Source organism: Macrotis lagotis, chromosome 1 (genome assembly GCF_037893015.1).
Source record: "Macrotis lagotis isolate mMagLag1 chromosome 1, bilby.v1.9.chrom.fasta, whole genome shotgun sequence".
Lineage (NCBI taxonomy): Eukaryota > Metazoa > Chordata > Mammalia > Peramelemorphia > Peramelidae > Macrotis > Macrotis lagotis.
In genome coordinates, this window is record NC_133658.1 from 246,762,823 (window position 1) to 246,786,536 (window position 23,714).

A 23,714-nucleotide genomic window follows, 5' to 3' on the forward strand; every position below is an offset into this window, starting at 1 on the left:
GCTATAGGGGCCTGATAGCTTACCTGGTAATTTGTTTTGGGGCACTATTTTATGGTTGTTTGAATATGGGAGAGTTATGACAATTTACTGCTTACTCTGCCATCTCCAGTCCCAGAAGTCCCCAGAAGGGATTTAAATTACACCCATTATATCAGCACAAACATCCATACCACATAATAAAAATTCCTTACTGATCAGAGGTGCATTTTCAGAACTTACCTACCAGTAATTCCTTGGATAAAGGACTAGAAAATTAAATTGAAAACTCACTTCTTCCCTAGAGAATTTCTTCCTGGATCAGAATTTGCAGATGAAGAACAAAGAACATACAAAGGAGTTGGTTTTTAATTATCATTTTCCTTAAAGGGATATTTTCTTTTTCTATTTCTTTATTCTCATTCTTCTCTTTTCTTCTTTATTACTACTCTTCCTCCTTTTACTTTGCCCTGAAGTGTCACAAATCCTTCCCATCATTTATACTATATCAAGCTTTTATTGTTATGGTAAGCATAACCCATATGGTAACCAACATATCTCATATGGTAACCCCTAAGTAAGGATAGAGCCTGGGCCTATGATTTCACTGATAAATGTAAGTGATATTCTTCCAACACAAATTAATATAATTAACAAGATTCTCTAAGTCCTGATAGTTTTATCAAGTAAGAATGTCTCTTTGAGTTAAAGAATTAATCAATCACTAATACTTTTAGTATAATATTATAACTTTTAGTGAATTCTAGGTCTCTTCTATGTACAAACAAATTCTTAATCAATTGGGGAAGTGTGAAACTGTCAACCTTTGGATGAAATCAGATGAAGATACAAGAGAAATGACTAGCATTGGTTGAAAAAATTAGACATATTTCTGGGTTTTTGAATATTAGAAAATGGATTCTAGCAATGAAGTGGATCAAATTCTGAGAGTGAGAGTGCTTCAAAATGGAAGACCATAACTTCTATAACCAGAAGGCAGCAAGGATAAAAAGAAAGATAAAGTTATCTGTCTTTTCTTAATCCCTCACAATACAATACAATGACCAGAACTGACTGTGAACTTCAAAAGGTCAGGAAATTGTTTTTGTAAGTCAATCAATAAAGATTTTTTTAGCATCTATTATAGGCCAATGACCTCAAAACACCAGTGATCTGAAGACAAACTAAAATTTCAGGACCTTCCAAGGTGACTTGGAACCCAACAGAAAGCTGTATCCATCTAAGGAAATCTCCATGATGAAGTGAGAAAAGAACTCCTAGAAGCCAGTAGAGTTATTCCTTTCTTACAGGTATTCTGTAAACTCAATCTCCCAGTGGACCTTGTTTGAACAAGAGGAGAATGTATCTCTGGTTTGGGAGAATGTGTATCAATTGTTCTAACCACCTTAATAAATAATCTTTCTTCTAAAAACTGATGGACTTTGACTGGCTAATTATTGAGGTCCCCAGATGGGGCTTCTGAGCAACAGTTCTAGAAAAATCTCAACTCATCAAGGTTTCTCCTGGAACCATGAGAAGAACAATAATAAACTTTCCTCTTTGGACAAACCTACCAGTGCTAGTAAATGGGGAAGAAGACCTGGATAAGGAAGTCAACCTGCTCTCTCTACCAGTGCATGTTAGCAACTTCTCTAAAACTTACGATTTTAGACAGTTGCCTTGGTCACTGATAGGTTAAGTGCTTTGCCCAGAGTCACATAGACAATGTGTGAGAGGTAGGATTTAAATCCAAGTCTTTCTGACTGCACGACCAAGAGGCATTCCCTTCCTGCCTTTGCCTCTCAGTCAGGCAATATCTATCAAGCACTTACTGTTCCCAGCTTAATATTAGTCAAAAAAGGGTAAAAGACAACCCCCTTCTCAAGTAGTTCATAGTCTAATGAGGGAAATGACATGTAAATGATAGGATGGAAGACAGGATAAATTGGAGATAATAAGCAAGAGAAAAGACCTAGAATGAAGGGGATTAAGAAAGGTTTCCTGTATGAGGTAGGGTTTTATTTAAGAACTGAAGAAAGAAAGGTAGGGCAGGAGGCAAAAAGAGAGGGAGAGTATTCCAGGAAAAGGGACAGTCAGGGAAATGCCCAGAGTAAGGAAAGGAGTTTCTGGATCACAAGAGTATTTTGGAGGGTGTCAGATATAAGACTGAACTGTTAAAGGACATGAGGGACAAATTTATCCAAGGCTTCAAATGCCAAAGTGAGGGTTTTATAAACAATCCTGGAACTGAAAGCAAGTTGATTAAGTGGGGAGGGTGGGATGGGGGGGGTTATACCCCTGATTTAGGAAAAGCCTGTTGATAGGAGACTAGAAGATGGTCTTGAATGGGGAGACACTTGGGGCAAGTGGGCCCCACAGCAGGCTTAGAAGAATAGACGTTGTTAAACTTAAAATCAAGAACCTTAAAAACATAGGATTTAAAATAATATGACAAGAACAATAACAAAAATAGGTTACACATGAAGTTTTATTCTCTGGGATTTATTTAACCACCAGTAGGTAATGGAGATCATCTAAAAATGATCTCCCTAAGCTGAAGGAGATCAGAAAATTTATACAACACCAAGAGGAGGGAACCAGAATATACATAAAAAGAGTAGACAAGGGGCGGCTAGGTGGCGGCAGTGGATAAAGCACCAGCCCTGGAGTCTGGAGTACCTGGGTTCAAATCCAGTCTTAGACACTTAATAATTGCCTAGCTATGTGGCCTTGGGCAAGCCACTTAACCCCATTTGCCTTGCAAAAAAAAAAAAAAAAGAGTGGACAAAAGCTTAAACTTGCCCGGAGACCATTCTATTATTTGATATTACAGAACTGTTCTTCTATAATGCTATTTTTCCTGAGGGAGGTATAATTTTTTTGAGTTTAAATAACAAGAGGGCAGGAAGAGTACTAGTTTTTCAAGTCTAGAGGACAGAATTCTTTTTTTGATTAAGAAGGGCAGGACCAAGATCTTCCTTTCAAAGTCTAAGTAAGATACATTCCATTCCTCACAATAACTAGAAAAAACTGACCTTTGACCAGGAATAGTTGTAAAAACTTATAATAAATTATACTTTGACATCTTCACCCATTTTGATCAAAGATTAAGTCATTATGTCAGCTATAGATCAACTAAAAACATGAAGGGCATATTGGAAAGGAAAATAGCAGAGTGGTTAAACAACGAAAATATGGTCTATCTATGGGGGAGGGAACCCAGTGAATTTACAGAGTCAAAGAAATGCAAGAGGGAGAAAAGTAAATACAAATATAAATTTCTGGTCCATTTCTTCTTTCTTCTGGATATATCTGATGCCTTTTTTGTCTCCAGTCATCTATCACTGACCAGACTTTTTCCAAGTACATTCAGATTACTTGTATTTATTTTCCTTCCTGCTAAAAGAAATGCCTCAACAGAAATTTCAGGTAAAAATATTTGATTATAAAACCTCTTTGATTTATCAATTGTTGCACAGAGACCTTAGATTCCAAATAGAAAATTTTTTAAACCAAATTTTATACAATTCAGTTTTAAGACTCATTTTAAACTTTTTGACATTACACAATTTCCCCCATTTGGAAGATACTGTTCCACTAATAAAAACAACTTCCTTAAGAATAATAGCTTTTGGATCAGTGTTTATCTAATAGGTGTTTTATAACTCAGTTTTAACTTCTTGCCCACGAATCAGAAAAAGAAAAAAATTAACAAAAATGAAAAAAATTGTTTTAAAATTTATCAGAGGGGGCGGCTAGGTGGTGTAGTGGATAAAGCACCAGCCCTGGAGTCAGGAGTACCTGGGTTCAGATCTGGTCTCAGACAACTTAATAATTACCTAGCTGTGTGGCCTTGGGCAAGCCACTTAACCCCTTTTGCCTTGCAAAAACCTAAAAAAAAAAAAATTGATCACAGGTCATTCCTCTTTGAATGCATTATAGCTGACTTGCTTAAATATTCCCTTAGCATTCTGAAAAGTTAAAGGATCTTAATTCTCACAGGAATACATAACTGACAACAAATGCCAAGGTTAGCCTATCTGACTATTAGAATTAGATAGCTGTAAGTATATATATATATATATATATATATATATATATATATATATATATATATATATTTGCTCCTTTAATCTGATCACTTAACATGATTACAGAAATTTACCACAAGGACCAAAGACATAACAAAGGACAACCATCCTTTTTCATTTAGATATCAGTTTCCAGGCAAGGTTAGATAGATAACCAAATGCCTTGAGCCATATTTAAAATCTGCCAGGTGAGACATTTCCAGATGTCATATTTGAGAAATGAGTTAGGAAAAGTCCAATCTCAGAACTTGCAAAATAATCGCTTCCCCAACCTTTCTCATTGAGCCTGTCACCCACAAATATCCATGAAACTCATAGAATTGCTGATCTCATAGTCACTGGTCCAATCTAAATTTCCTTTATACCTGGATTTCAAACTCAGAAGGTCAATTTTCAATCTCATGAGGTCTTTAATAACAGTTTCCTCTAATCAGACAGATATTTAGCTCTAAACTTTATAGTCTACAGGATCAGAATATGCCACATGATAACTATACTCTTTCAGTGGCAAACATAATATATTATTACAGAAGAGATTCACAATTCAATTCTACTATCACACACAAGGACTGTGGTTCAAAAAATGAAATAAATTTGGGATTAAAAAAATCAGCAATCCCAATTGCCTCTTGAAACAGGTTTTACATATAAAAAATATTTCTTATAGTAGAATGTTTAATTATTAGCCATGTATCATTGCTTTTAGAATCATTTTAAACAATTAGAATATCTTAGGTGATTTTTTTAAAAACTTCAACAGATGTTACTAATTTCAAACAGAAGAGTCATAAGAACAAGTGGGGTAATATGAATTATTTTATTTCAAACATGTTTTCACACTCAAATCTTATTTCTTATAAGAATCAAAACAGCATAGAGGTTCTTAATTTAAACCTTATTACTTTACTTATTTTGTTTTATAAATTTACTTTTACCCAAAAAAGATTATACTCATCATTCTCAAAAGAAAATGAGATTCTTCAGGAATTTAATCTTATATATATGATCATTTCAAAATATCAATGTAACTGTTGTTTAGGCCAAATTTAGATCAAAACAACAACATGATAAAAATATACAAGGCTTCCTGGGTGTGATTAATCAAAGTTGAACACAGCTATTATCATCAATATCAGATTAATATTACAATGAATTAATTTACTGTTGAAAAGTTTTTTTACAGAATGGGACTTTTATAAATTTTATCACAATGTTAAATAATCCTACATAGATATTTCATTTGAATAACTTTGATTGATTTGTAAACTTTAACCTTAATTTATATATAAACAAATGAAAAAAATTTGACAATTATAATTATACCCCCATTTTGTGTAAGGATTTTGCCAGAATTATACAACAAATATATTCTTGGAACAGGGTTTGATTTTCCATTACATTCCCCATTTAAAACATTCAAAGTAACCCCAAATACTCAATTTAGAAATGAAAAAATTGGGGCAGCTAGGTGGTGCAGTGGATAGAGCACCAGCCTTGGAGTCAGGAGTACTTGAGTTCAAATCCGACCTCAGACACTTAATTACCTAGCTGTGTGGGCTAGGTAATTAATCAGAAATGAAGTAATTAAGGATATGCAGATGGGGGCCAATAGTTTATGGATTTAATCCTTTTAAGCTAGCCTAGGAATCCACTGTTTTGATAAAAGGGCTTGCCTTATGTTTGGGGAAATCCTTTCTAAAAGTTTATTGACCTCATCTCAAGAACTTAAAAAACTGGAGGGGGGGTAGGGGCAACTAAAGCTATGATTAACTGGCAAGTACTTGGAATCCTCGGTGATAAGATTGCAGAGTAACTTTAAATTGATCATTAAAACCTATAGTATCTTGCTGAGATCAGGAAAAAAATTTTTTAAAGCCTGTAAATCACCCCTGTCCCATGGGTTTAGATTTATACTGTGGGACAATATACAGCTTAAAATAGGATGTAACTGGTCTTTTTCAATCTGTGGTTGGGATAATCTGAGAATTTTACTTATCATTTTAAAAATGCGGAAACTAGGTGGCACCATGGATAGAGCACCAATCCTGGAGTCAGGAGGACCTGAGTTCAAATATGCCCCCAGACACTTAATTACCTAGCTGTATGACCTTGGGCAAGTCACTTAATTCCCTCCCCCCCACACACCATTGCCTTGCCAATAAAAAAAAAAGGATAGACCCTGACAGGATCAGAATTTGGACTCTTAACCTCTATAGAAACAGGATCTTTCAGATCAAGAGAAGGAGATTGAATGGAAGGATAGGGAGAAAGAACAATTGGATAAAAAGTAGAGTAGGAAGATGAGATGGAAGGATATGGATGAGAAGAAATAGGATAAGAGATTTTGGGGTGAGAATAAGCAGGAATACAAAGAGGAGGTGAGATAGGAACACAAGAAGTAGAAATTGTGGAATTAAAATGGGGGAATGAGGAGATGAAACAGGAAGGGGAAGAAATGGAGAACAAGGAGAAGAGGTAATGGAGGGATTAATATTGGAGGAGGAGAAAAAGATGAAACTAAGGAGGAAGGAGAAGAGATTGGAGAATAAAGAGATGTTACAGAGGGATTAGGATGAGAAGAAATGGAGGAAATGAGATAAAAAGGAAGGGGAAGAGATTGAAGAACAGAGGAAAGAGGTTACAAAGGAATTAGGATGAGAGGAAATGGAGAGGAAAAAAGGATTAGAACAAAGAGTAGGAAAAGGTGAATGAGAAAAGAGAGAAGAAACCAAAGAACAAGTAGGAGGAGAATTTGAATGAGGGTGGGAAAGAGAGGGAAAAGACAGAGTAATTGCTGGAGCAGGGGAGGGCACAGAGGCAGAAATTTTCTTAAGATGAGACAGGGTAGGATGAATGAAAACAGATGGCAGCAGAATTTTACTAGGATGTAGAATAGGATTCAGGTTTGCAAATGGGATAGATCAGAACCCTTAGAAGGAAAAATCAATGAATACAAGGGAGAAACAGAAATAGAAGAGGCCAGAAAAGTTCAAGCTTTTGGAGGAGAGGAAGAGGCAAATTTGCTGACTTTATGGCTCAGTAGGGGGAGGCCCTGAAACTGAGAATGGAGGAGAAGAAGAAACTGAAGCAAAGGGAAATTTTCAGAAACTTCTGTGTTTTCAGGGGTGGGATGGCTGATGAAGCAGTTTTTCCTACAAGCTTTAAATGAAGAGATTTTTAGCTTTATATTCTCTAGAATTTTGCTGATCCAATGAGAGCATTCCCATTCCTTTGTAGAAGTTTTTTGGGGTTTTTTTTTAAATTAATTTTGTTTTAAGATAGCTCACTTTAGTCCTTTTAAACAATCACCCCCTGGGCCAACACAATTTCAAATTGTCATTTGTTAGCTTATACCAATGCTATACAGGATCATAGAGTCATAATGTTTGGTCAAATGAAAAGCAGGAGTTCTCTCTACTAGATCTTTGACCCTAGATTTAGATTGTCCCATGATTAAAACAATCAATCAACAATAACTATACACAAAACCCATATACCAAAAAGACAATGAGACACTTGACAAATAACATATAATTGACACTAGACATATGACAAAGATTCCAGACAAATTCCTTGCCCTTTTAAAATCACTCTGAAGTGCCAGAACTAATCACTAGGCCACTTCACCAAAGATGCCACACTTAGATCTAGGAATAAATCTTCAATACCCACCAGGCAGCTTAAACCCAAAATAATTCTCACTAAACGGTAAGAATTCCAAACCCAAAGATAAAATTCCCAAAGAAACTTTAACTTAAAACAAAACAACACCCCCCTCCCCCAGACAATTTAGACCAGAGCAGTTAAGTTTGAAAAGTAAAGAAACCTCACCTTCAAACAAGACCACTTATCAGGTTCAAAATCTATCCTGTTTTTCTCTTGTGGTGCTGCCATGAGGAAAAGTCTGTTTTCTTTCAAATCATTTGTCTAGATCCAATCTATAACGGCACCATTAATATTAAAACTAAAATTAAAAACCTTAAACGCATAGGGTTAAAATAACATAATAACAACAATAACAAAATAGATTAGATTTGAAGTTTTTTTTTCTCTAGGATTTACCAAATCACCAGTAGGTAAGGAAGACCATCCCTAAACCAAAGGAGCTCAGAAAATGTATATATCAATAAAGAGAGGGGAACAGAACATCCATAACAAGAGTAGGCTAAACCTTAAACTTGCCTGGATATCATTCTATTATTTCTTCTCTGAAAACCATCCTTCTACAATGCTATTTTTCCTGAGGGAGATATCATTTTTTTTTTTGAGTTTTAGTAACAAGAGGGCAGGACAGAATTCTTTTCTGCATTAAGGACTTTCAAAGTCCTTAAATTTTTTTTCAATCCATGACCAATCTTTTGGGAATGAGCTCTCTGGATTTAGCATTGTTGGTCCTTAATGTTAAGACCCATAATCCATTGCCAAACTAAAGTCTTTATTTTGGTAGAATTTGTTAGGCTTTAGAAGCAAAACTTTGGATAGAATCATAGATTTAGAATTTGAAGAGACTTTAGAAGGCTTTGAGTTCAACTCCTTCAGTTTTCAATGAAGGAAACTAAAAAATTGGAAAGTTAAGTGAATTGACCATGATTCACAACTAGTAAATATTTGAGGTGGTTAGACTTTATTCATTCTAAATTCAATTTTCTGTCCACTGAGCACAAAAAAATCTTCAGAATAAGAAATGCTTGACAAATTTCCTTCCCTATAAAATGAGGGATTTGGAATAGAGACTCCTACTCCTACTTTCCCTACCACCACCACTACTATTACTATTCTTACTACTCTTACTCCCACAACTACCACATTATTAATACCATTACTACTTCTTTTCTTATTACTGTTACTACTCTACCACCACTACTCTACTTCCTATTACTCTTTCTCCCACTTCCACCTTCCACTATCACCACAACTTCTGTTACTACTAACACTACTTCCATTAGCATTATTATCACCACTTCTACCACCCTTAGTAATAATACTAAGAGGAGAAGTAGTAGGAATAGCGATGGTGGTATAGTAGTAGTGGTGGTGTTGGTGGTGTGCTTCCTGAAAGAAGCCTATTTTCTCTGCTGTTTTTCTCTTTTCTCAGCCCCATGCAGGAAGACAGAACCTTGGACCACAGAAGAGATACAAGTTTTTACCAATTGATCAAGATCAGACTCTTGGCCTTCACCTCACTTATCCTGATGAGCTTTGAAAAGAGTTGCTCATTGAGTCATTTCTGGCCCTGCCACTTCTTTCTCTGGAGGGGAGGGATATAAGAGATATTGGAAGTGGTGGGAGCCTAGGAGTGTAATGATATGCCAAAGTTCTGGAGACTCAGGGCTTCTGGTACATTGGGCAGAGAAAATCCTGGAAATAGGGCCCACTATAGCCAAAAGACATTCCCTGTGTAAGAGAGAGAGAGAGAGAGAGAGAGAGAGAGAGAGAGAGAGAGAGAGAGAGAGAGAGAGAAAGGTCAAGATTTAATTTGAACTGGGTGGCTTCCAAGAAATCCTTGGAGCCTTAGAACCTGTCAAAGAATAATAATTACTTTAAGTTTTTACAACTATACCTGGTCAAAGGTTGATGTTTCTTAGCTATAGTGAGGAATGCAATGTGTCCTTAGACTTTAAAAGGAAGACTTGTCTTGCCCTTCATAATCCAGAAAAGAATTGTATACTTTATAATTTGAAAAGAGTACTTGCCGGGCGGCTAGGTGGCACAGTGGATAAAGCATCAGCCCTGGAGTCAGGAGTACCTGGGTTCAAATCCGGTCTCAGACACTTAATAATTACCTAGCTGTGTGGACTTGGGCAAACCACTTAACCCCGTTTGCCTTGCAAAAAAAAAAAAAAGAGTACTTGCCTTATCTCCCTGGTACTTAAACACAAAAAACAGAACACAGACAAACACAGGCAAATAGAAGGATGATTCTCTTTGATATCAAATAATAGAATGGTCTCCAGAAAGTGAGGCTGGTGACTTAGCACACATTCCCTCACTCAAATCCAGTTTTTGTCATGGCATCACCTCCCTGATGTGGTCATCTTCAAAAATAAAGGACAAACATTGTTATAAGGTTTTATCTACTCTTGTTATATGTTATGTGTAAATGAAAGAAATCTGCTGGAGAGAGAGAAAAATTGTATATTTTGTTCATGAACCTTGAAAAATATGGGAGGCACAAGGTGGTGTTATAACACCAGATAATTTATAATCTTTAGAAACTCTTTTCCCCTCCCACTAGGATTTTCATAGGCTCTCAAAAGTGAGTTACAATCTAAGAGCTCCACATGTGACCCTAACATAATCCCCCCCATCCTATGATGCATGCTATGTTGATGAACCTCAATCATCACAGGGGGTGTGTGGAATAATATTCAATTACCTAAATGCAAACTCAGTTGCATTAGGTCAAGATCTCTAGGTCATTCTTGACTAAGAACTAGATTCTTCTAATCTTGGGTTTGTCATTTTTGGAATGGGATTAGGAGAACTCTCCCAGTTTTGTGATTGACTGGGGACATTCCCCCTTTGTAATGTATTTCAAAGGGAGCCTCCACCCTCTGAAGACCAACCAAACCCCAGTTCCTCACATGTGTATTCTTTTCCCCTCCTCTTGTGGCTGAATAAATTTTCTCATCTCTCTCAGCTTGGTGTGATCATTACTAGAATGACTTCCACTAACAATAATGGTAAATTCCAGAGAATAAAACTTCATGTCTAATCCATATTTTTTTTGTTATGTCATTTTAACACTATGTTTTAAGGTTCGTATAATTTTAAAGATTAACAACCCTTAACTCCCAAAGCACTTTCCTTCTTTCCCTTCCAGGGAGACCTCACACAGAAGTTCTGAGCTGCAGTTTCATTGTTACTCCAGGAACAAAACCCAAAACAAGGCTTGGAAGCTGAAAGGTCTTTCCAAAGCAGCTCATCTGGTTATTATTCTGATTATCACTTTGGCTTTTCCCTCAGGTTCTTTTAATTGACCTGCTGTGTTGTGTTTTGTTACTAGCTGCTTCTGCCCATCAGATCCTTGTGTTCTGGGATTATTCCTCCCACCCCCCTATCCCAGTTGTATGAACTTGCATTTTTTTCAAGATAAATCTCATTATTTCCTGCCCACATTTCTAATTTCTTGTGGTTCTTCCAGAACATTCCTCTAAAAGGGCAACTAGGTGGTACAAGAGGATAGAGCACCAGCCCAGGAGAACCTGAGTTCAAATCCAACCTCAAACACTTAATAAATACCTAGATGTGTGACTTTGGGCAAGTCAATTAACCCCACTGCCTTGCCAAAAAAAAAAAAAAAAAGAACATTCCCCTATCCTCAGGCATTCAGGAAACCTCTCAGGTTAGAGTCTTCTGAAAAACTGATTGAAATGCTATTGAATCCCTCCTTCCTGGCTCTTAATGAGGACTCAGGAGAGAATAAGACCTTTTATTGACCCTTGCAACTCCCAATTCTCCTCTTGGTAGAATTGAGACATTTCTTACTGGGTCACGTAACTGTGTCTGATCCCAGCCAACATGAAAAACTGTCTGCCAGTAGTAATATTTTGGCAGAATCTGACTCCAAATGACCAACACAGAACATCTGGACAACATTCCCTCACTGCCACATACTCCATTGTTATTAGACAGGGTTCCTGAAAATAGTCACACCATTTCAGACCAAGCTTCTGCTTCTGACTTGGGAAGAGGGGTGGGGGTGGGTGGTCCTAGGTGCTAGGATATGAGTATTTCTTTTTCCCGGCCACCCAGTCCAGTCCTACCATACTTGAAGTGCTTCTAAGGGATATGGTACATTAGAGAGATAACCATTCTGGAAATTAGGAAATGAGGAAAGCTGTATAATAGAAAAAAACATGAGTTGGGTTCTGATATTTATTCATTGAATGACCTTGAATCTGAGACGAAAGCTCTTTGGGCTTCAGTTTATTCATCTGTAAAATGAGTGGGTTAGCCTTGATCCATAAAGCTTATTCTGGTGCTGACAGGCTAGACTGATGTCCTTTCAACTCCTTCATTCTAAGGTTCTAACTAACCAACCCTATTCTTACAGTCCTAGCTTCCTCGGGCCTTTTCTTAGCATGGCTACCCCTGAGGTTGAGCTGTACTGAATAATGGGCAAGGGAGTGGAAAAACTCACCTAATCCCCTATATCTTGCTGGATCCAGACCATATTTCACACTTCTTCTAGCCATCCACCAAGAAACTAGGGCCTGCCTGACTATCTTGCCATCTGCCTTAGAGTATGTACTGCTGCCCTCTTCCCTATCTCTCCAAACTACTGTTACTATTGAAAAGGACAAGGCAATCAACTTTTTCAAGTTTGCATTCATAATCCCTGTGACCACTAAGATCCGGATTTCCTTCCCCTCTATCTGTGATATATCTTCCAATTAGAATGGGATTTCTTTGAGAGGCAAGCTATCTTTTTCTGTGGATCCCCAGGGTTTAGTGTTGTATGTGTGTTTGGTTGTTTCAGTCCTGACCCCATTTGGAGTTTTCTTGCCAAAACACTGCAGTGGTTTGCCATTTCCTTCTCCAATTCATTTTATAGATGAGGAAACTGAAACAGAGTAAAATGACTTGCCCAGAGTCACATAACCAGTATGTGTCTGAGGCCACATCTGAACTCATAGAGATGAGACTTTCTGATTCTACACCTGGTACTCTATCTACTGTGAAGATACATAATAAATTCTTGATTAACCAAGGATTTTTCAGAATGAAAAAGGCTTGGTGAGGTTTTGCTGGTCTAGGAAGATAATGTTAACTTTGTTTTATTGCCAAACATGGTTATTGCATTTTTTTAAGAGTTCTGATAGCCATCTTTTTGTTTATAGACAATCAATATGTCCTGGGTTTCTCCATTATTAAAATGATAACAATAACTTTATCTTCACAGGATGCTCTGGGGATTCGTTAACTTCTACAAAATAGAGGGCAAAACTTTTGAGTAGAAAACAGCATTGAAACAAATAGGTTTAGGGGTGGCTAGGTGGCACAGTGGATAAAGCACCGGCCCTGGAGTCAGGAGTACCTGGGTTCAAATCTGGTCTCAGACACTTAATAATTACCTAGCTGTGTGGCCTTGGGCAAGCCACTTAACCCCATTTACCTTGCAAAAAAAACAAACAAAAAAAGAAACAAATAGGTTTTTCTTCCCTTTCTCCTCTCTCTCTCTCTTTCTCTCTCTCAAGAGAACTCATCACTCCCCTGCCTTCAATTATCACCTTTATGCAGATGACTTCTTATCTATATATTCAGACTGAACTGAAATCCTACACCACGAGCTTGCCTATTCAGCATTTCTATCTAGATACTCTGAGTGTTAGCAGCTCAAACTGACATGTCCAAAATGGAACTGATTATCTTTCCCTCCCCACATTTACCAACCTTTCAGACTTCTCTATTTCTCTTAGTGTCACCATCATTTTTCCAATCTCAGGCCCCTAACCTAAGTGTCATCTCTCACTATTCCTTCTCACACCATCCTCATATTAATTCAGTTGCCAAGTTTTATCAATTCTACTTCTACAACCTTTTCTCCAATTATTTCTTCATCTCCATTCATTTAGTCACTAGTTTAGATCACTAATAATAGTTTCATTCAAATCAATGATCATTTACACTGAAGATACAAAGACAAAAGTGAAATAGTCCTTGACCTTAAAAAGCTTACATTTCCATTGGGGAACTTATATTTTATGTACACAGATAGATGACTATAATAGATTGTTAGATAGACAGACAGGTATACATATACATACTATGCATATATGTATATATGTGCAATATGAAAAAGTTATTTGGAGGAGGTGTAATACTATATACCTGGGGGAATCAGATGACATTTAACTAACAGCAGATGACATTTAACTCTTAAAGGGAGTCAGAGTCCAAAGAAAGGATAAGGAAGAAGACCAGGTATGGTGGACAGTCTGTGGAAAGGTTGAGATCAGGATACTGTCCTATGTGAGGAACAGGAAGTATGAATGTACCGCAGAGTAGATTAAGAGGAGTAATGTGCTATAATACTATAAAGATAGGCTGGAGCCAGATAATAAAGAGCTTTAAATGTCAGACAGAGAGGAGTCTGTATTTATTCTTAGTAGTAATAAGGAATGACTGAAACTTCCTGTACAGGGGAGTTACATGGTCAGACAGCATCAACTGGGCAGGTATATAGAGGATGAATTGAAAAGGGTAGAAATAGGAGGCAAAGATATATCATTAGGAATTTACTGCAAGAGTCCATGTGAGAGGTGATGAGAACTTGAATGAGGTGGTTTCTAAGAGAGCAGAGAAAAGGTGATGCAAGAGATGCTGTAAAGATAGGATTGACAAGAATTGGCAAATTTGATATTTGGAATTAGGAAGAGTAAAGAGAAAACTAGGGATCTGATATCACAAATCAGTGATGCTGGAAGAATGGCAATGCCCTTCACAGAAATAAGAACATTAGGAAAAGTGATAAGTTATGGGAGGTAGGAGGCAGAGGGGGAGAATGAAGGGAAACATGATTTCTATTTTGAACATATTAAATTTGAGCTATTTATGGGACCTTCATATGGAAATGACAATCAAGTAATATGGGAATAACCTTCAGGAGAGAGGCTTGATCTTAGAATAATCTAATCATAGATTCTATTTCAATCCAAGGGAGCTGAGGACATCACAAAATGAGTAGAAAATCCAGGAAAAAATTCTAGTATGCATGCATAAGGTGGACCCATAGGCTGCATTAGAGTTATGGGATGAGTGAGTCATGACGGAAGTGGGAAGGGTCAGTGAGAATGGCCTTTCCAGGTGTTCTGACATACCTGGCCAATGCTACATAGAGGCCTATGGGTAGGAGATAGATAATGAAACTGCAAAGAAGAATTGGTTTAGCAAATAGGGAAAGAACCAACACAGAGGACAATAACAAAGATGCAGTCTAGAGAAAGTATCCTGAAGAAAGGACTGGTCAACTGTGATAAATGATGCAGATCTAGGCAGCTATGTAATGATTGGATAAGTCATTTAACCTCTTTGTCTCAGTTTCTTCATCTGTAAAAGAGGGATAATAGTACATTCTAATAAGGTTGCTGTGAGAATCAAATGAGAACCACAGACCTTTTTTTGACAAAACTTAACATTCTAATTATTATTATTATTAATATTATTATTATTATTTTAGATCTAATTTCCTTTTCTCATTCTTCCTTTTTTAAAAAAAATTATTCACAACATTTCACACTATTGATCACCTTCTCCTCCTGGTACTCTTTCAATTCTAGGTTTTTGTGATACTGATCTCTCTTGGTTTTTCTCCTACCTTTATAACAGCTCTGGTTGTATTAACTCTGGTTGACTAATTGATTATTAATAAGGAGTATGCCAAATGGAAGTTTATATATGCAACAATATTAGAAAAATCTTAACTTCCCAAAGTTGCCCCTAGAATCCTAGGGAGAACAATAATTCACTTCCCTTTGGGGACTCAACCTTCAATTGTTGTTCATAATTGGGAAAGCAGTCAATAATATTTTATCCTTCATTTTTGAAGAAGACCACAACATCAGGGAGGTGATGCCATGATAATCATGTAAACTGGATTTGAGTGAGGAGGATGCTGTGCTAAATTGCCAGCCTCACTTTCTCCTCCAGAGTCATCTGAGTTTAATAGCCAGATATGAATCAGGATGAATAGAGACAGCCATCATGTAATCAAGGTTATGTGACTTGACTAAGGTCACACAGAAAGTAAGTGGCAGGTATCTGAGACCAGATTAGAACTCCCATCCACTTGAATCCAAGGCCAGTGCTCAATCCACTGCACCACCCAGCTGCCCCAGGAAAGTAGCCAAGAGGGGATGCTAAATAGGGAATTCCTTTGTGCAGAATTGTCTTTTCCTCTCTCTGCTATCTTGCCTGTGATCTCAACAGTTCCCAAAGGTTCAATAAAAATTTCTATGCATCTGAGTCCTATATTTATATATATCTGACTCAAACCTCCCTCCTGAGATCTAATCCCACATTGCCAGCTGCATATTAGACATTTCTAACTCAAAATGTCCAAAATAGGGTTCAGCTTTAATCCCCAACCCTTCCTTTGTCCAAATATCCCTTTTACTCCCCCATCTTTATAGTCACTCACATGACCAATTCATTGTCAAATCTTATTATTCTTTCTACTTTCTTAGTATCTCTCAAATATATCCCCATCTCTTCTTTCACATAGTCCCCTCTCTAGTTCAGGAGCTTATTACCTCTTATTTTGACTTTTAAAATAGTCTTCTTAGTTTAAGTCTCTTCATCAGCCAATGCATCCTCTTCTCAGCTGCCAAAGTGATTCACTAAAACTTGGATCCAAATCGGTATTCCATGCCCCATTCAATAAACTTCAATAGTTTTTCCTTGCCTCATGAATCCACTATAAAATCCTCTTTTAGACTTTTTTATATTTTTCCAAACCTGATCCCTTTCAATTTTTCTAGGCCTTTTATACTTTATGATATTCCACTATAATTCAACTATGCTGGTTTGCTTAATTTGCCTTGCATAAAATACTCCATTTTTCATCTTTGCATTAGTTGTTCTCTTATCTCTGCCTCTTAGATTTCTTAACTTCCTGCAAGAAGTTAGCCCAAATACTGCCTTCTACATGAAAACTTTCCTGGCATCCTCAGCTATAGAGTATTCCTTCTGTCCATCATGTATCTTGTATATGCCTACTTATTTACATTTTTCCCTTTCATCTCTGATTACACTGTGAACAGAAGGGGCAGCTAGGTGGGGCACTATTAATTGGGAACAGTTATTACCTCTTTGGAATAAGGAGGCCCTGAGTTCAAAGTTGGCCTCAGACACTTAATATTTGCCTTGAACCCCCCCAAAAAAACCAAACAACAACAACAACAATATAAACAGAGACTGTTTTTGCTCTTTTTTTAGTTTATTTTGAACAAATTTGTATTTTAATAGCATTTTATTTTCCCCAATTACTTGTCAAGAAAATGTTTAAATTTATTTTTATAAGATTTTTAATTCTAACTTTTTCTCCTTCCTTTCCCTTTCCTCTTCTGAAATTGGTAGAGAATTTGACATAGTTTATACATGTACTATTATGTAAGACATATTTCCATATTAGTTTCTGTTGTGTAAGAAGAAGCAGATCAAAAGGGAAAATATACTTAAAAATAAAATAAATGAAAAAATATGCTTTGATCTTCATTCGGAATCAGTTCTTTATCTGAATATAGATAATATTTTCCTTTTTGAGTCCTTTGTACTTGTCTTGGATCATTGTGTTTCTGAGAAGAGCTGAGTCATTCATAATGGTTTTTTGTCCTTCATTTTTGAAGACCACAACATCACGGAGGTGATGCCATTATAATCATGTGAATTGGATTTGAATGAGAGGGATGCTCTAGGGATGCTCTACAGAGCCATCTGGATCCAGTAGCCAGAGTAGAATCGGGATGTCTGGAGATAACTCTGGATTCAAGGCAATCAGAGTTAAGTGACTTGCCCAAGGTTCCACAGCTAGTAAGTTGCAGGTGTCTGAGACTGGATTCAAACTCCCATCTTCCTGAATCCAAGGCCAATGCTCTATCCACTGTGCCACCTAGCTGCCTCAAGTCATTCACAGTTGATCATCACACAATATTGCTGATGCTGTAAACATTATTTTCATTGTTCTGATCATTTAACTTTACATCAGTTCATGAAAGTCTTTCTAGGTTTTTCTGACATCTTCCTGTTCATCATTTCTTATTGCACAGTAGTATAACTTTATTTTTTGGCAAGGCAATGGGGTTAAGTGACTTGCCCAAAGTCAAACAGCTAGGCAGTTATTAAGTGTCTGAGGTGGGATTTGAACTCAGGTGCTCCTAAATCCAGGGCTAGTTCTCTATTCCACTGCACCACCTAGCCACCCCTGCACAGTAGTATTACATTATATTCATATAATACAGCTTCTTTACCCATTCCCCAACTGATGAGCATCCCCTCAGTTTCCAACATTTTTTTCAATGAAAGATTTTATTTATTTTGAGTTTTACAATTTTCCCCTAATCTTACTTCCCTCCCCCACCCCCCACCCCCACAGAAGGCAATTTGCCAGTCTTTCCATTGTTTCCATGGTATACATTGATCCAAATTAAGTGTGATGAGAGAAATCATATCCTTAAGGAAGAAACATAAAGTATAAGAGATAGCAAGATCAGACAATAAGATAGCAGGTTTTTTTCCTAAATTTAAGGTAATAGTCCTTGGTCTTTTTTCAAACTCCACAGTAGTTTCTCTGGATACAGATGGCATTCTCCATTGCAGACAGCCCAAAATTGTCCCTGACTGTTGCACTGATGGAATGAGCAATTCCATCAAGGTTGGTCATTGCCCCCATGTTGCTGTTAGGGTGTACAGTGATTTTCTGGTTCTGCTCATCTCACTCAGCATCAGTTCATGCAAATCCCTCCAGGCTTCCCTGAATTCCCATCCCTCCTGAGTTTTACAAATTTACCCCTATTCTTACTTTCCTCCCCCCACCTCCCACAGAAAGCAGTGTTAGTCTTTACATTGTTTCCATGGTATACATTGATCTAAGTTGAATGTGATGAGAGAGAAATCATATCCTTAAGGAAGAAAAATAAAATATAAGAGATAGTAAAAAATTACATAATAAGATAACAGTTTGTTTTTTTTTTTACTTAAATAGAAGGTAATAGTCTTTTGGTCTTTTTTCAAATTCCACAATTCTTTATCTGGATAAAGATGGTACTCTCCATTGCAGATAGCCCAAAATTGTCCCTTATTGTTGCACTGATGGGATGAACAAGTCCATCAAGGATGATGATCACCCCCCTGTTGCTGTTAGGGTGTGCTATGTTCTTCTGGTTCTGCTCATCTCACTCAGCCTCAGTTCATACAAATCCTTCCATGCTTCCCTGAATTTCCATCCCTCCTGGTTTCCTTTTTTTTTTGTTAACATGACTTTATTTACACATTACTAAAATATTCTTGTTTAAAAGTAAACATAATACCCCCTCCCCCAGAAAAATATAGTACCTCATGACAAATAAAGCAAAAGTAAGAGAAAAAGATATGTTTCAGTCTATGTTCTGATACCATCAGCTGTCTCAAATGGATCACATTATTTATCATAAGTCCATCACAGAAGTTACTTTCATATTTTTCCACAGTTGCTGTTGCTGATTATACTTCATTCCATCCATTCCTCCCCACTACCATATATTATATTTTCTCTCTCCTTTCACTCTGTCCCTCTTCTGAAACGTGCTGTAGGGTAGCTGAGTGGCGCAGCAGACATGTCGAGCATCGACCCTGTGGCCAAGAGGCCCCAAGCCCACATACCACCCTAGAGACCCAGCAACTACCCAGACAGGCTACCCAACCTCAGTACCTTTCAAAAAGTAAAAAAAAAAAAAAAATGTGTTATATCTGACTATTCTCTCCTATGATCTACCCTCTCCTCTATCACACACGTACCCCCCTTCCCCCTGTTCCCTTCTCTCCTTTTTGCTCTAGATGTCTATACCCTATTGAGTGTGTATGCTGTTTCCTCTCTGAGCCATTTCTTTTTTTTTAGAATGGATTAGAAGATTTTATTCTCTGTGATATAAACACAAATGTGCACAGAGTTGGCATGATCTTTTTACTTTACAAGAAAAAAGGATGGACGGAAACATTTACAAATATCCTTCAGTAGTTTTTTTTTAAAAAGTCATAAATGGAATCAGCAATTCTATGTGTGTCTACTCATCATCTCTGAATACTACATAAGCTAGTATTACCTAGGAATTAGAACCTGCCTAGGTATTGAAATTTACCCAGGCCAGTTAAAAATACACTACAGTGATAGTTTAGACCACTGTGCCTTTTATAATTTAAGACAATTTGAGAAAAGCAAATACTTATTTCCTCATTAGGAAACAAGACTACTTTCTTGTCATCATCTAGTATCAAAAATATTTCACAGTTTGATTTACCTTTAGCCAAGGGTAAAATTAAACTCTCCTATACCTAGATGAATTTTTTTGGCATTCAGTAGTTCCAAAAGCAAATTCTGTCTGAATGTCGACTGAATATATACCAGCAGAGTATCCATAACTAGGTGCTAATAAAAAATATGTCAGCATACTGGCTGAAGTCCGTTTGTTAACAAAAAGAGATCAATATAAAATGTTCACCAACATCATTCTTGGAAATTTTGCCAGTCCGATATAGTGAAACCTGATTGGTTCCTTCAGTATTTATCATATTCATTATGAAGATGCAAACATCAATAGATTTCTTCAAGGTGTTTTCCAATTTTGGCTTTTAGCTTTCTAAAACGTAAAAAATCTTCTCTTCCAATTTCAAGCATTTTTTTCTTCCCACGATTTAATTTCATTTACATAACAAATTTTATCATCTTGAGCAAGCTGCATATATACCTGCTTCCGAGATAATGACAGAGCTTTCCACTCTTCATTTAAAATCGTCATCATCTCCTGTGATGAAAGTCCTTTTGCTTCCTTAAAGTGTTCAGAAATAAAAATATTATAACCTGAGCGAGGTTTTTTGGGCTTTCCAAAGACAGTTAACTCCCTTTTTTTCTTTATTATTTCTTTTCTAGCCTTTTTTTTCGACGCTTTTCTTCTTTCAAACGTTTTTTCTCCTCAGGATTAAGCTCTGCTTTATATTTAGAGACCTCCTCTTTGTATACTTTAAAATCTGCCTGGGTGGCCTCTTCATTTACTTTCTTCTGTGATTCTGGAAGCTCCCTCCAAGCTTCAGCAAGCTTCTTTATTATCTCTTTGCTTTTCAAATCTGGATTTTGTTCTTTGAATACGGGTCGTTGTTCCATTGTAAAACGAATGTATGCAGTCAAAGTCTTCTTTGGAGCCATAAAGTACAGTCTTTCATAAACCATTCCAATCCACAGAGAGCACTGGGCCGGCGGCTCCAGCAGCCCCCGGGCCCTCAGCGCCCCCCGGCTCCCGGCCCGCTCCCGTCCTCCAGAGGCCCGCAGGGGCTCCGAGAGTGCTGGGGTCCGACCGGGAGCAGCCTCCGGGCCCCGCCGCGAGCGAGGCATTCTCTGAGCCATTTCTGATGAAAATAAAGGTTTCCCTCATTCCCCCTTGTCTTTCCCGCTTCGCTATCATTGCAAAACCTCATTGCAAAAAAAAAAAAAATTATTGTATGAAATATCTTAGCCTATTCCACCTCTCTTTTCTCTTACTCCCAGTACATTTCCCTTTTAGCCATTGACTCCATTTTTACAATAGATTATATCTTCAAATTCAGCTCTCTCCTGTGCTTCATCTATAAAAGCTCCTTCTACCTGCTCTATTAAATGAGAAGGTTCATATAAGTACTATCAGTATCATTTTTCTATGCAGGAATACATGCAGTTCATCATTAAGTCCCTCATAATTGACCCTTCTCCTTCACTTTCTATGCTTCACCTGAGTCCTGTACTTGAAGATCAAACTTTCTGTTCAGCTCTGATCATTTCAACAGGAACATCTGAAATTCCCCTGTTTTACTGAAAGTCCATCTTTTCCCTTGGAAGAAGATGTTCGGTTTTGCTGGGTAGTTGATTCTTGGTTGCATTCCAAGCTCTTTTGCCTTCTGGAATATTATATTCCAAGCCCTATGAGCCCTCAATGTAGTTGCTTCTAAATCCTATGTGATCCTGACTGCAACTCCATGATATTTGAATTGTGTCCTTCTGGCTGCTTGTAATATTTTCTCTTTGACTTGGAAGTTCTGGAACTTGGCTATAATATTTCTGGGGGTTGTTTTTTTTTATCCCTTTCCTGGGGAGATTGGAGGATTCTCTCAATTTCTATTTTTCCCCTCTGCTTCTAGGATATCAGGGCAATTTTCCTGTAGGAATTCTTTAAAAATGAGGTCAAGTCTCTTTTCCTGATCATGACTTTCAGGTATTCCAGTAATTTTTAAATTATCTCTCCTGAATCTGTTTTCCAGATCAGTTGTTTTTTCAATGAGATGTTTCACATTTTCTTCTAATTTTTCATTCTTTTGGTGTTGAAGTATTGTGTCTTGATTTCTCATAAAGTCATCAGCTTAGGGTGGCTAGGTGGTGCAGTGGATAAAGCACCAGCCCTGAAGTCAGGAGTACCTGGGTTCAAATCCAGTCTCAGACACTTAATAATTACCTATCTGTGTGGCCTTGGGCAAGCCACTTAACCCCATTTGCCTCGCAAACCCCCCCCCCCCCAAATAAATAAATAAAGTCATCAGCTTCCTTTAGCTCCAATCTATATCTGAGGGATTTGTTTTCCTCAGAGAGCTTTCTTATCTCTTTTTCCATCTGGCCATTTCTACTTTTTAAAGCATTCTTTTCCTTAATAACTTTTTGAATTGTTTTATCCATTTGACCTAAGCTGGTTTTTAACATGTTATTTTCTTCATTTTTTTGGATCTCCTTGACTAAAATGCTGACTTCATTTTCATGTTTTCCCTGCATCTCTCTCATTTCTTTTCCTGATTTTTCTTCTATCTCCCTTGATTTTCAAAATCTTTCTTGAGCTCTGTCATAGCCTGAGTCCAACTTCTATTTTTCTTGGAGTCTTTAGATGCAGAAGCTTGTACTTCCTCATCTTCAGACTGAGTATTTTGATCCTCCTTGGGATCATAGACAAAGTATTTATCAGTGGTCAGGTTCCTTTTTTTTTCTGTTTATTCATTTCCCCAGCCTGTGCCCAATTTGGGAATACTTCTTGAGCTTTTGAGTTTTATTGGGATACCCCCATAAGGACCTTAGTATGTGAGGCTCTGAATGCTCTCCTGGTCTATGAATGACCACAAGCGCATCCCTCTGCCATGGGGCTGAGGCAGGGAGATCCCTGTCTATAGGGGGCCTAGACTGCAATCAGGATCTGAATGTGGTCAGAGCCCCAGAGTTCTGTTCCAGGGACAGAGGACAGACCTCAGAAATCTCCCTCCACTCCCTTACTTTTGGTGGGTTGAGCACTCAGGGTGCAGCTGCCTAGAGCCTGCTTGCCAAGCCTGCTTCCATTTCCTGGATATGGGCTGCTGGCCATGCTAAGTGCTGCAGCCCGGCTCCTGGGCTTCATGTTCATTCTAGCAGAGGTCTCCCTGCTGATCTTCCAAGTTGTACTTGGTTCTCCCTGGGGTGCAGGTCAGGAAACTACTTCTGCTGCCCTGGGTCTGTTCCTGGGAGGCTAAAGTTTCTTCACTCTGGTGGGCTGCCCCTCTAACCCCATGGAACAGAGTTTTTCCCACTATTTTCCAGGTTACCTTGGTCTGGAGAATTGTCTCACTGGGTTTTTCTGTGGGTTCTGTCTCTTGAAAATTTATTTAGAGTAATAATTTGAAGATTTTTGAAATATTTTGGAGAAAGTACATAGGAGAGGCTCTTCTCCTGTGGCCATCTAGGCTCTGCCCAAGTTTCCAACATTTTGACCCTGAAAAGGGCTGCTATAAATATTTCTGTACATGTATCTCCTTTTCCCTTTTTTTATGATCTCTTTGGGATATAGACTTAGTAGTGGTATTGTTGGATCAAAGGATATACACAGTTTGGTTGTCTTTTAGGCAGAGTTCCAAATTGTTCTACAGAAAGGTTGGATAAGTTCACAACTTCACCAATAGTACATTAGTATCCCA

At 37.5% G+C, this 23,714-nt stretch overlaps 1 pseudogene; it reads right to left on the reverse strand.

The window, feature by feature from the left end:
• Positions 1-20,249: 20,249 nt before the first annotated feature.
• On the reverse strand, positions 20,250-21,162 carry LOC141488586 (transcription factor A, mitochondrial pseudogene; annotated as a pseudogene).
• Positions 21,163-23,714: the final 2,552 nt, after the last annotated feature.